Here is a 14,260-nt window from a genome sequence, read left to right on the forward strand (position 1 = left end):
CCTGAACTCAGGGGTGCAAGTGTTTGCTGCAGGGTTGCAGAGCCCAGCAGTGTTCTTACTCTGTTGATTGTGAGGTCCTTGGAGCTGCTTGAGTGCCTGCCTGTCCTGAGCTGAGAGGTCAAGGACTCTTGGTAATGACTCTTAGCCTGAATTTCCCACAATTTCTCCTCAGGGTACCAGGGACACTGCAGATATTCAGTTTCCACTAGGAGGAGAGGATACGGGGCTCTCTAGTTCAAGGGGTGGAAAATTCCTTTTAAAGGAGTTGCATATCGAACATCCTGCATATCGGGTATTTACATTATGATTAATAGAGTCATAACAGGAGCAAAACTACAGTTATGAAGGAGCAATGAAATAATGTTATGATTCAGGTTCACCACCTGTATTAAAGGGTCACAGCATTAGGAAGGTTGGGGATACTGCTTTACTTGCTCTCCTGGAATTCACAGTGGTGGATTTCACAGCTTGCCAATACTCTAGAATACAAGAACCATTAGGTCAAGCTCTCTAGTGTGCTCAAATAACCACCATTCCTCACCTAGTTATATGCTGAGGATGAGGCAGGAGGCAAAGGGCAGGCTGTGACCAGAATCCTTTGGAAAGTAAAGACTACTTAAAAGGTGTCTAAAACAAAAACCAGATATGATGCTATCTCTCCGTCTTCTTCAGCAAAGAAAAGGAATTCTCAGACCTCTTAGAACATCTATGTCTATCCTGTCAAGATGGCTGCTACTAACTCCAAGAGTATATGTAGAACATCCATGTCGTTTACACAAGTGTGTTATGTACTTTGCTGAAACGGGCTCGTTTCTGTGAGAAGAAAAGCACATGGTGTGTGGTTCTGAGCTGTGTCTCTCCTCTCAAAGGCATGTTTCATGGCAGCACTGTGGAACACAGGTCATGTCCCTAGCTAAGTGAGTAGAAAGCTCAGAGGGCTTTGTTTGGTTCCTCTCGTGCCTCCAGAATCAAGCTGATAATGGGAGAGGCCAGGACTCCTGTGCTGCTGTTTGATAGGAATAAGGAAGCTTGTCTTAACTGTTGGTGAAGAAGCTCCTGCCCACACTGTTACTCAGGCCATGACTTTGGAAGCAAAAAACCCAAACAACCCGAGGCTTCTACAAACAGAAGAACTCAGATGGGATTTGGGAGAGAAGTCAAAAGTTGGGTGGCAGCTAGCCCAGAATGAACTTCCTGCTTTCCTTTGCCTGAACTTGGGAGCAAATACAGTCCTGTTTAGGGCAGGAAAAAAAAAAACCCAAAAGAAACAAAAAACCAAAAAAAAATCCTTGGCAGGAGGCTTTCTGGTGGGTATAGTCATGGAAAAACAAACAAAACACAAACACAACCAGGGTCTGGAGAGGAAATCTCCAAAGAGCGAAAGGCCGGGGCTTGTCTGATGTCCAGGAAAACAGGATTCTGTATGAACTAAAAGATGAGCCTTGTCCTTCAGACACAGATTGCTTGCAACCCGAGCCATTGCAGTCATAAGTCCCATCTGCTGTCACAAACGCCTGAATTCTGGCTTAAGCAGGAGTTGATAGGTAGCTGCCCACCCAATCAATCTTGACCAAGAATGGGTCCTCAGAACCCAAGAACACTTTTACCCTGCAAAGTGCCTTCCAAACCATCTGTGCCATGATGTTTCTGTTCACATCTTCACCCTTCTGTCTCAAATGCAACCTCTTCTAGGATTGCCTGAAAATAGAAGTTTTCCCCTCTTGAAACCTTCATTCCACGTTGTTTTGTAGCCAGGCTGTGTGTTTGACCAAAGAAGCATTCTCTGGTTTTCCCAAGCGTGACAGCCAAAGTTATGCTTTCAGTTTGAATTACTGTGTCGAAGAGATCGGTGAAAGATTGCCTCTGTGAAATAAGACACAGGTTTTCACTCCCCGGCACGGGTTTGTTTGACCCAACTGCACAAGATGTGGTTGAGCACATGTAGGCAGGAGGTCCATATTTGGGAAATGTATGTATGCTTGCCTGATTGGATGCAGGCAGAATTCTATCAGGAGCAAGAGGGAACAGTTTGCGTTTCTGCAGAGGGGTTTTGATTTGTTTTGTCTTGCTTTGTTGTTTGGTTTTGATTTGTTTTTTCCCCATCCTTGCATAAAGAAGGCAGTCTTAGGAACAGGCTCAGCTTGTCCCTGATGTACCCCTTTGCAATCCTCTAGGTCCCCCTTTCTCCTCCTTCCTGGGACAACATTCCAAAAAGGAAGGATGGGACAGGATCCTACAGCAGCACACAGTTAAGATTTGAGAAATACTTTCTTTCGTTTCTGTTTTCCCCATCAGGGTGGAGCCCTCTCTAGGGGGATAATACTCAGGCTCACTTCCTGCTCTCAGCTGTGCATCTGACAGCCTGGCAGCCTGTGCAGAAGCCCCAGGATCAGAGCTCACTCTCTCAGGCCACAGACGGGTGTTAGAAGATGGAAGGGAGCAGCCTCAGCCCCAGGTGGGTCTTCCTTCCTCTGTCACCTTTCCCTCTACAGCATAGTTGATTTTATGCCTGAGTTCCTGGCCAAAGCTTCAGTCAGTCCAAATCACCTGACATGAAGTAGATTGGCCTATAGTTTGAGGGGACAGATTGGACGAGGGGAAGAGAGAGAGAGAGAGAGAGAGAGAGAGAGAGAGAGAGAGAGAGAGAGAGAGAGAGAGAGAGATCCAGCATGGGTCTGTCCCTCCCTCTAATTCATGTGAAGATGGTATGTGGTCTCTGAGTGTGATAGGACTGGATGCCTATTGACTGTCACCCTGTGTGGCTGCTGGTTACTGTCGCAAATACCTATAAAAGTAGTTGGACTCAAGTTTCTGGCCCTGAAAATGTTTTTTAAAAAAAGAAAAGAAAAGAAGAAAATGGCTCGAGTCTTTTTTTTTCTTTTTAAAGTATAAAGTGTATATTTAGATGAGATTTATTAATTTTGGGGGTTCCTTGTATCTGTGTTTTGCCTGCATTTCTACACCATGTATGCACTTGCTTGCTGTTGTATACACCTTATGTGCTTGTTGCCCATAGATGTCAGAAGAGGGTACCGGATGCCTGGGAACACAAGTTACGGGTGGTTCTCAGCCATCCTGTGAGTACTGGGAATCCAACCCAGGTCCTTTGCAGGAGAAACAAGTGATTAACCATGGATCTATCCCAACAGCACCTGGCCCAAGTGTCTTGAACCTTAAGTCTCATGCTACCAGTCCCTTCCCTTTGTGATCTACTGTGTTTTCACTTCCCCTTCTTTTATTTGTGGGGTGAGGGAAGTGTCGAGAAAGTGTTTCTGTATATCCCTGGATGTCCTGGAACTTGCTCTATAGATCAGGGTGATCATGAACTCCATGATCTGCTTGCCTCTGCAGCAAAGCTCATTACTCCCTGGGCTAGGCAGACAGTTTAACAGTTACATGTACTCAGAGGATACTAGTTCAATTCCCAGCATGAATATGGTGGTTTCCAGAGACCTATACCTGATGTTCCAAGGGAATCTGACATCATAGACACCAACCACACATGTGGTACACTAACATACATGCAGGTATTGGATTCATATACGTACATTAAAAATAACAAGACTTTTTTTTAGGAGAAAAGAAACAAGGTGTTCTTTGTAAGACAATGAAGGAAGGAAGGAGGAAGGTTGGAGGAAAGGAGAAAGGAAGCAGGACACAGAAACAGAGGGAATAGGATAGTAATATGTGAAGAAATGAGAAGTCAGGATTGTTCAACTGGATAATTGACATCAGCTCACAAACTTAGGAAAGTCTAAATGGGATTAATAAAAACAAAACTTTTTTTAAAGACATTTATTTATTTAGTATATGAGTACACTGTAGCCGTCTTCAGACACACTAGACGAGGGCATTGGATCCTATTACAGATAGTTGTGAGCCACCATGTGGTTGCTGGGATTTGAACTCAGGTCCTCTGGAAGAGCAGTCGGTGCTCTTAACCACTGAGCCATTTCTCCAGCCACAAACAAAACTTTTTGAGAGGTTTATTTTTATCATGAAAGCACTCTGAGGTGGCCAAAGCTTTTTCTGCATCTGTAGGGGGTAATGTGATTTATGTCCTGGATTCAATTAATTTGATGTAGTCCATTTATCCATTTGCAAATGCTGAAGCACTCTTATTTTGCTTCACAGAAGTGGGGTGTACTGACTGGTTTCAGGTGTCAATTTGACACAAGCTGCAATTATCTCAGAGAAAGGAGCCTCCCCTGAGGAGATGCCTCCATGAGATCCAGCTGTAAGAAGGCTTTTTCTCAACTAGTGATCAAGGTTGGGGGTGCATTGTGGGTGATGCCATCCCTGGGCTGGTAGTCCTGGGTTCTATAAGAAAGTCAGGTGAGCAAGCCAGAGGAAGCAAGTCAGTAAGCAGCACCCCTCCATGGTCTCTGAATCAGCTTCTGCCTCCAGGTTCCTGCCCTGTGTGAGTTCCTGTCCTGACTTCCTTTGGTGATGAACAGCAATGTGGAAGTGTAAGCTGAATAAAGCCTTTCCTCCCCAACTTGCTTCTTGGTCATGATGTTTTATGCAGGAATAGAAACCCTGACTAAGACATGGGGTGACAGGTGGTGCCTGACAACTGTGGAAAGTCTTCTCACTTGGTTTTTGTTCATGAATTATATAAAAGAGGCTCAGAGGCCAGAAAAGTCAACAGTTCCTCTCCTTAGTCACAAGTGCCAAAAGCTACCCTTCCCAGTTAGGAAAGGCTGTCACTTGGGTTGCCCATTATTTCAATGACATCGACTGCCTTTTTCTGAACCTGGACAGGTTGACTATTTGGGATCCTTGGTCTGCCAAGTCTAGAAGCTATGCTCTGAAGTTGGACAGCTTACCTGTATGGCTGTTTGATCGGTGAGGCTATAAGTAGGCCAGATGGGGTTGCTTGCTATTATGTGCTTGGTTGGGTAGAGACAACCATACTTTGCTATGACATAGAGACAACACACTGTCCTGGGGAATAGACAGACAGGCACTGTGGCCATACCGGACTGCTGCTAGGCAGGAACCATAAGTGCCTTCCCTGGAGAGGTAGAGGCACAGGCTGCCTGGGCAGAGCAGAGCAGCTGACTGTGCTCTCCCACTGAGTACCTCTGATAGTGGAGACAGGGCTGCACCCCCATCTTATCATCCTGCCCTGTTTGTTCTTTTCATGGCCTCCTGAGTCCTTCGGTGTTCTTCATTGAGCAAGACAGAGGGAGACCTCCCGTAGGGCACGTCAGAGCTCTGGGGGAGCTCTATGCTTGTTTCTGGTTCCCCAGTATAGACAGACCTGAGGTCGAGGGTCACCATCTTGGTAAGGCTAATCCTAGACTGAGGAGGGACAATGCAGGCAGAGAAAATGCTTCTCTTGCCCTTCACATGTGGCTTTGGTGGCCCATGGGTAAGGTTAGTCTTCTCTTGCAGTTGTTGTGTTTGAGTGGGGGGAGGTAGTTACTGGTTGATCATTCTGTGTTGGGGTCTAAGTCATAGACATCCTGACATCAACAAGATGCCTTTTTAACTCAGTGCTGTCTGTCACCTCCTGGCATCCCTATTCAGAGTCATGTAGACTCTTAGCTTGGTTTCTAAGGCAGTGATAAAACACCACGACCAAAAACAACTTGGGAAGGAAAGGGTTAATTTGGCTGATAGTTCCACATCACAGTCCATCACTGAGGTCAGGGCAGGAACCCAAGCAGAAGCCTGGGGTCAGGAATTGAAGCAGAGACTGGCATAGCTTACTGGCTTGGTCAGTTTGCTTTCTTTTTTTTCCTTTATTTGATTTTTTATTTACATTTCAAATGTTATCTAACCCCTTTCCTGGTCTCCCCTTCAGAAACCCACTATTTCCCCAGCTTTTATAATGATGCTCCCCCATCCAACCACCCACTCCCTCCCACCTCCTTGCCCTGGCATCCCCTACACTGGGGAATGGAGCCTTGACAGGATCAAGGGCCTCTGCTTCCACTGATGCCCAACAAGGCCATCCTCTGCTACATAGGCAAATGGAGCAATAGGTCCATCCCTGTATAGTCTTGGGATGGTGGTTTAGTCCCTGGGAGCTCTGGGGTTCTGGTTGGTTGATATTGTTGTTCTTCTTATGAGGTTGTAAACCACTTCAGTTCCTTCAACCCTTTCTCTAACTCCTTCATTGGGGACCCCGTTCTCGGTTCAGTGGTTGGCTGGTAGCATCTGCCTCTGTATTTGTCAGGCTCTGGCAGAGCCGCTCAGGATACAGCTGTATCAGGCTCCTGTCAGCATGCACTTCTTGGCATCTGCAATATTGTCTGGTTTTGGCAGCTGTACATGGGATGAATCCCCCAGGTGGTCAGTCTCTGGATGACCTTTCCTTCAGTCTCTGCTCCACACTTTGTCTCCATATTTCCTCCTGTGAGTATTTTTGTTCCCCCTTCTAAGAAGGACTGAAACATTCACACTTTGGTTGTCCTTCTTCTTGAGCTTCATGTGGTCTATGAATGGTATCTTGGGTATTCTGAGCTTTTGGGCTAATATCTGCTTATCAGTGGATACATACCATGTGTGTTCATTTGTGATTGGGTTACCTCACTCAGAATGATATTTTCTAGTTCCATCCATTTGCCTAAGAATTTCATGAAGTCATTGTTTTTAATAGCTGAGTAGTATTACATTGTGTAAATGTACCACATTTTCTGTATCCATTCTTTTCTTGAAGGACATCTGGGTTCTTTCCAGCTTCTGGGTATTATAAAAAAGGCTGCTATGAACATAGTGGAGCATATGTCCTTGTTATGTGTTGTAACATATTTTGGGTATATGCCTAGGAGTGTATAGCTGGGTCCTCAGGTAGTACTATGTCCAATTTTCTGAGGAACCTCCAGACTGATCTCCAGAATGGTTGTACCAGTTTGTTATCCCACCAACAATGGAGGAGTGTTCCTCTTTCTCCACATCCTCACCAACATCTGCTGACACCTGAGTTTTTAATCTTAGCCATTCTGACTGGTGTGAGGTTGACTCACAGGATTATTTTGATTTTCCTTTCCCTGATGACTAAGGATGTTGAACATTTCTTTAGGTGCTTCTTGGCCATTTGATATTCCTCAGTTGAGGAATTCTTTGTTTAGTTCTGTACCCCATTTTTAATAGGGTTATTTGATGCTCTGGAGTCTAACTTATTGAGTTCTTTGTATATATTGGATATTAGCCCTCTATGGGATGTAGAATTACTTTCTTATATTTCCCAGAACAACATGTCCTGAGGTGGTGCCCGCAGTTAGCTGGTCCCTCCCACATCAATCATCAATCAAGAAAATGTCACATAGACATGCCTAACAAGCAATAACTATGGAGGTATTCATGTTCAGTTGAAGTTCCTCTTTTCAAAGTACTTTTGCTTGTGTCAAGTTGACAGAAACAAAAGGGAACAAATTTAAAAAAAAACCCAAACCAATTGGGACACAATGTGTGTTCATTATTCAAATTTCCTCCTTTGCTTATATTCCAGAGGAAAAAAAGTGTAGCCTCTCAACTTTCTCACTCTGTGTAGATTTTTGAGAGTCCACTCTCAGTTTTGCACCTCTTGGAGTAAAATTTATTTGCAATAAAATTTATGCATTTGAATATAAATCCAAGGACTTTTTGCCGAGCTGTGCACCCAGTACTATAGTAAGAGTTTAGGATGCCGTCCTCCCCCATCCCTAAAAGAATCCCTTGCAGCTATGTACAGTCCATTCTCATCCCCCTTAGTCCAAGCAACCACTAATACATCTGTCTGCATAGATTTCACTTCTGGGCATTTTGTAGAAATGAAATTATACATCATTTAGCCTTCTGGGTTTGGCTTCTTTCATTAACAAACAATTTTTGAGATTCATCCATGTTGTAGAATGTCTTAACATTTTGTCCCTATTTATTCATTTCATTGGATAGATTGTTCTATGTCACTTGTCTACTCAGCAATTAAAGGTCATTTCAATGACTTCTATCTTTTGGCTATCAACAATGCCACCATAAATATTTTCATATAATTTGTTGAGAATATTACTTTTCACTAAACCTGTATGAGGACAACTAATAGTGGAATTCAATAATCAAAATTAGCACTATGTTTAACTTTATTTTGTATGTCTTTGGTCTGCAGTATATACGCAATGTGTAAAAACATTCACATGTGTGAGAGCTTACGTGTGTGCAGATACACATATGTGTGCACACATGTGTGAGGAAGTCAGAGCTTGATGTTGAGTTTTCTCTTCTATCAGTCTCCATCGTGTAATCGAGGCAGGGTCTCTCTCACTTGAACTCAGAGCTTCCAGTCAGTTAGTCGATGCGTTGGGGTTAAATCAAGACCTTTATCTTAAGTTTGTTAGTTCTTCAAAGTCTTTTTTCATATATAAAACTTTATAGTTTCCACAAGCATCTATTGTACTGATAACCATTATACCATGATATTGTTCCCCCCTAGGATGTCCAGTGAACATGAGAATACAGAGACGTTTCCCTTTGAACTTATATTTCAACACTTCAAGAGACAGAAAGTGGCAATTTCTAATGCAATAAAAAATCCATTTCCTTTTCTTGAGGGCCTCCGAGATCATGAATTAATCACTGCTAAAATGTATGAAGTAAGTGAAATTTACTACATCATAACCTGGTAAACAAGCTCCAAATTAAGTTATGATTTAATTACCTTGGAACCAAACTTTAGATGATTAACAGGTTTTTAAGGTTGGACTTACTTTTTAAAAAGAAGGTTGGACTTACTTTTTAAAAAGATTTCATTTCTTACATGCATGTGTGTGTTCATGCATCTGTGTGTGTGTGTATGTGTGTGTGTGTGTGTGTGTGTGTGTGTACACGTGTGTGTGCACGCATGTATGTGTATGCTCACATAGGTGCTGATGCCCAGGGAGCCCAGAGAAGGGCTCCAGATTCCCTGGACCTGGAGTTACAGTTGTGAGCCACCTGATGTGTGGTTCAGGGGATGAAACACAGGTCCTCTGCAAGAGCTACACGTGCTCTGAACCACCAATCCATCCCTACAGACTCAGGACTAAATCTTGACAAAAGCTCATGGCGTTTCACAGCACTTTATAGAGGTATCATTTGCAATAATAAATTCATCAATTATGCATCAGAATTATGGCCTCAGATTTAAAACTTGGCTTCCTGTGAGTGATACCTGTCATGAAACTATTTCTGGATGTATTCTTTGCGGGTATTGAGGAAGAGGAGAAGCAGAGGCCTCAGAGGAAATGGGCCTGCTTCTCTCTGAGGGAATGGTGTTCCATGTCGCCTCTGGCATCAGTGTGGGCTGAAGATGAGGTAGATCAGAATGGGGGTTCTCCATGGACGAGCAATGTCTTGTACATTTCCCAATATGTAATATATGCAAGGTAAACTAAACTAAATGGAAGAAATAAACTAAAAATCAAAGGTGATTTTAATTAACTGTTCGATTATTTTTTCAAAGGGGACTCATAAAATTTCATTTAGTACATTATGTTTTAGTAAATGTTTACTTTAAGAATCTAGATTTAAGAAATTCAAACCTACGGAGTGTCTTATTAGGGCAAAATTTACAAAAATTATTTCTAGGGTTCTTTTGCCTTATGAATATGCCACCCTCTGGTAGGGTTCACAATCAGAGGGGATGGATAACTTTTTCCTTCATGCTAAATCAGTGTTAAACAGGAGGCCAATACTTGTCCTGTTCACAGAGTACCATTGGCCACCTGCCAAATCTATTCCAAAAGTAGCCTGGCTATGAGATATACATTAGTTTGCCTTAAAAAGAAGAATGTATTTATATTTAATTCTTTCCTGTACAAGTATGCTCCCCACACCTATGTGTGCATAGCACTTGTGTGCCTGGTGGCCATGGTGGCCAGAAAAGAACACTGAATCATTACATGGAATTAGAGTTATAGATGTTTGTGAGCTCCTGTGTTGGTGCTGGGAACTGAATGTGGGTCCTCTGTGATAGCACCAAGCAAACTCAACCACCGAGCCCTCTCTTCAGCCCCTCCACACATTAAAAAAAAAAACTATTAAATCTACGTATGATTATGTGTGTGTCTGTATTGTGTGGGCATATGTATGAGTCAGCTGCTGTGCACATGGGGACGTAAGTGACCAAGTGTGGCTAGCTGGTTTCTCCTTCCACCGTCTGAATGCCAGGGATTGAACTCAGACCATCAGGATTGGTGGCCAGTGCCTCTCCCCACTGAGCGATCTCACCAGCTCCATAGTTGACCTTTAACCCATGTTTCCCTTCCAAAGGTGGCCCTTCTTACATGTCATATAAATGAGGATGGTTGCTGGAGGTCACCAGTGCTTACTTTCAAAGAGACAATGTATACTCATTTCATGAAGTAGTCGTGCAAGTATAACGCTTCCCCTGAGGAGATGTGTTTGTAGGGATTGAGGGACACTAACTATAATCCTTTTTCTAGGGCTCTTCTGTGTCCTGGAAGCCTGCACTGAAATTTTCTCTGTTCAATGTTTTTATTTAAGGATCTTCAAGATTCGTATAGAGCCCTGGTCCCTGTAGACAAAGTGATCTACAGAGCCCTGGATGAACTGGAGAAGACATTCAGCATGAAGGTCCTCTGTGAAGTGTTCAGTAATGTCAACATGGAGAAATATCCAGATTTGCAACTCATCCATCAAAGCTTTGAACATGGTAATTGGGTTTAACATTCTCCTATGAAAGCACAGACCTTTTTGTTGTCACCAAACACATATGAAGCTTTTACCATGGGCCAGGTATTGGGCAGGGTTATTGAGGATATAGAAGTTAGCAAGACTAATATGTAAATGTATCATCTGAAAACTTATGTCTAATGGCTACTACACTCTCCAGTGTGACAGTTCAGCTGTAGGTGCAGGATCCATTGTAGTATAGCACCTCATGCTCATAGAAAGCAACAATGTGTGACCCAGCTCTTCATCAACCCCATCTCGCCCATCATCAAAGCTGCCTGGGACTTCCCTGTGGTATGTGCCAGATCCCAGACCATTGATCCATGAAAGCCTCTGTTTCTTCTTACCATTGAGACAACCTGGAAGCCATGTTTTCTTCTGTTTTTCTGGTCCTGATTTATAACTTGGCTGCCCCCTGAACACTGTAAAAGGAACACAGTTCTCAGAGGGTTTCCTACTTTTTTACTCATATATATATATATATATATATATATATATATATATATATTATTAACTTGAGTATTTCTTATTTACATTTCAAATGTTATTCCCTTTCCCGGTTTCTGGGCAAACATCCCCCTAATCCCTCCCCCTCCCCTTCTTTATGGATGTTCCCCTCCTCATCCTCCCCCCATTGCCGCCCTCCCCCCAACAATCTAGTTCACTGGGGGTTCATTCTTAGCAGGACCAAGGGCTTCGCCTTCCACTGGTGATCTTACTAGCCTATTCATTGCTACCTATGAGGTCAGAGTCCAGGGTCAGTCCATGTATAGTCTTTAGGTAGTGGCTTAGACCCTGGAAGCTATGGTTGCTTGGCATTGTTGTACATATGGGGTCTCGAGCCCCTTCAAGCTCTTCCAGTTCTTTCTCTGATTCCTTCAACGGGGGTCCTGTTCTCAGTTCAGTGGTTTGCTGCTGGCATTCACCTCTGTATTTGCTGTATTCTGGCTGTGTCTCTCAGGAGAGATCTACATCCAGCTCCTGTTGGCCTGCACTTCTTTGCTATGAAGGAGCCGGATTCATCCATCTTGTCTAATTGGGTGGCTGTATATGTATGGGCCACATGTGGGGCAGGCTCTAAATGGGTGTTCCTTCTGTGTCTGTTTTAATCTTTGCCTCTCTATTCCCTGCCAAGGGTATTCTTGTCCCCATTTTAAAGAAGGAGTGAAGCATTCACATTTTGATCATCTGTCTTGAGTTTCATGTGTTCTAGGCATCTAGGGTAATTCAAGCATTTGGGCTAATAGCCACTTATTAATGAGTGCATACTATGTGTGTTTTTCTGTGATTGGGTTACCTCACTCAGGATGATATTTTCCAGTTCCAACCATGTGTCTATGAATTTCATAAAGGCATTGTTTTTGATAGCTGAGTAATATTCCATTGTGTAGATGTACCACACTTTCTGTATTCATTCTTCTGTTGAAGGGCATCTGGGTTCTTTCCAGCTTCTGGCTATTATAAATAAGGCTGCTATGAACATAGTGGAGCACGTGTCTTTTTTATATGGGGCATCTTGTGGGTATATGCCCAAGAGAGGTATAGCTGGATCCTCAGGTAGTTCAATGTCCAATTTTCTGAGGAACCTCCAGACTTATTTCCAGAATGGTAGTCTGCAATCCCACCAAAAATGGAGGAATGTTCCTCTTTCTCCACATCCTCGCCAGCATCTGCTGTCACCTGAGTTTTTGATCTTAGCCATTCTCACTGGTGTGAGGTGAAATCTCAGGGTGGTTTTGATTTGCATTTCCCTTATGACTAAACAAATGTTGAACATTTCTTTAGGTGTTTCTCAGCCATTCGGCATTCCTCGGCTGTGAATTCTTTGTTTAGTTCTGAACCCCATTTTTTAATAGGGTTATTTGTCTCCCTGCGGTCTAACTTCTTGAGTTCTTTGTATATTTTGGATATAAGGCCTCTATCTGTTGTAGGATTGGTAAAGATCTTTTCCCAATCTGTTGGTTGCCGTTTTCTCCTAATCACAGTGTCCTTTGCCTTACAGAAGCTTTGCAGTTTTATGAGATCCTATTTGTCGATTCTTGATCTTAGAGCATAAGCCATTGGTGTTTTGTTCAGGAAATTTTTTCCAGTGCCCATGTGTTCGAGATGCTGCCCTAGTTTTTCTTCTATTAGTTTGAGTGTATCTGGTTTGATGTGGAGGTCCTTGATCCACTTGGACTTAAGCTTTGTACAGGGTGATAAGCATGGATCGATCTGCATTCTTCTACATGTTGACCTCCAGTTGAACCAGCACCATTTGCTGAAAATGCTATTTTTTTTTCCATTGAATGGTTTTGGCTCCTTTGTCAAAAATCAAGTGCCCGTAGGTGTGTGGGTTCATTTCTGGGTCTTCAATTCTGTTCCATTGGTCTATCTATCTGTCTCTGTACCAATACCATGCAGTTTTTATCACTATTGCTCTGTAATATTGCTTGAGTTCAGGGATAGTGATTCCCCCTGAAGTCCTTTTATTGTTGAGAATAGTTTTAGCTATCCTGGGTTTTTTGTTATTTCAGATGAATTTGCAAATTGTTCTGTCTAACTCTTTGAAGAATTGGATTGGTATTTTGATGGGGATTGCATTGAATCTGTAGATCACTTTTGGTAAAATGGCCATTTTTACTATATTAATCCTGCCAATCCATGAGCATGGGAGGTCTTTCCATCTTCTGAGGTCTTCTTCAATTTCTTTCTTCAGAGTCTTGAAGTTCTCATTGTACAGATCTTTTACTTGCTTGGTTAAAGTCACACCAAGGTACTTTATATTGTTTGGGTCTATTATGAAGGGTGTCGTTTCCCTAATTTCTTTCTCGGCTTGTTTCTCTTTTGTGTAGAGGAAGGCTACTGATTTATTTAATTTGAGTTAATTTTATACCCAGCCACTTTGCTGAAGTTGTTTATCAGCTTTAGTAGTTCTCTGGTGGAACTTTTGGGATCACTTAAATATACTATCATATCATCTGCAAATAGTGATATTTTGACTTCTTCTTTTCCGATCTGTATCCCCTTGGCCTCCTTTTGTTGTCTGATTGTTCTGGCTAGAACTTCAAGAACTATATTGAATAAGTAGGGAGAGAGTGGGCAGCCTTGTCTAGTCCCTGATTTTAGTGGGATTTCTTCAAGTTTCTCTCCATTTAGTTTAATGTTAGCAACTGGTTTGCTGTATATGGCTTTTACTATGTTTAGGTATGGGCCTTGAATTCCTATTCTTTCCAGGACTTTTATCATGAAGGGGTGTTGAATTTTGTCAAATGCTTTCTCAGCATCTAATGAAATGATCATGTGGTTTTGTCCTTTCAGTTTGTTTATATAATGGATCACATTGATGGTTTTCCTTATATGAAACCATCCCTGCATGCCTGGGATGAAGCCTATTTGATCATGGTGGATGATTGTTTTGATGTGCTCTTGGATTCGGTTTGCCAGAATTTTATTGAGTATTTTTGCATTGATATTCATAAGGGAAATTGGTCTGAAGTTCTCTTTCTTTGTTGTGTCTTTGTGTGGTTTAGGTATAAGAGTAATTGTGGCTTCGTAGAAGGTATTCGGTAGTGATCCATCTGTTTCAATTTTGTGGAATAGTTTGGATAATATTGGT

This window comes from Rattus norvegicus, chromosome 9 (genome assembly GCF_021556685.1).
Source record: "Rattus norvegicus strain SHRSP/BbbUtx chromosome 9, alternate assembly SHRSP_T2T, whole genome shotgun sequence".
NCBI lineage: Eukaryota > Metazoa > Chordata > Mammalia > Rodentia > Muridae > Rattus > Rattus norvegicus.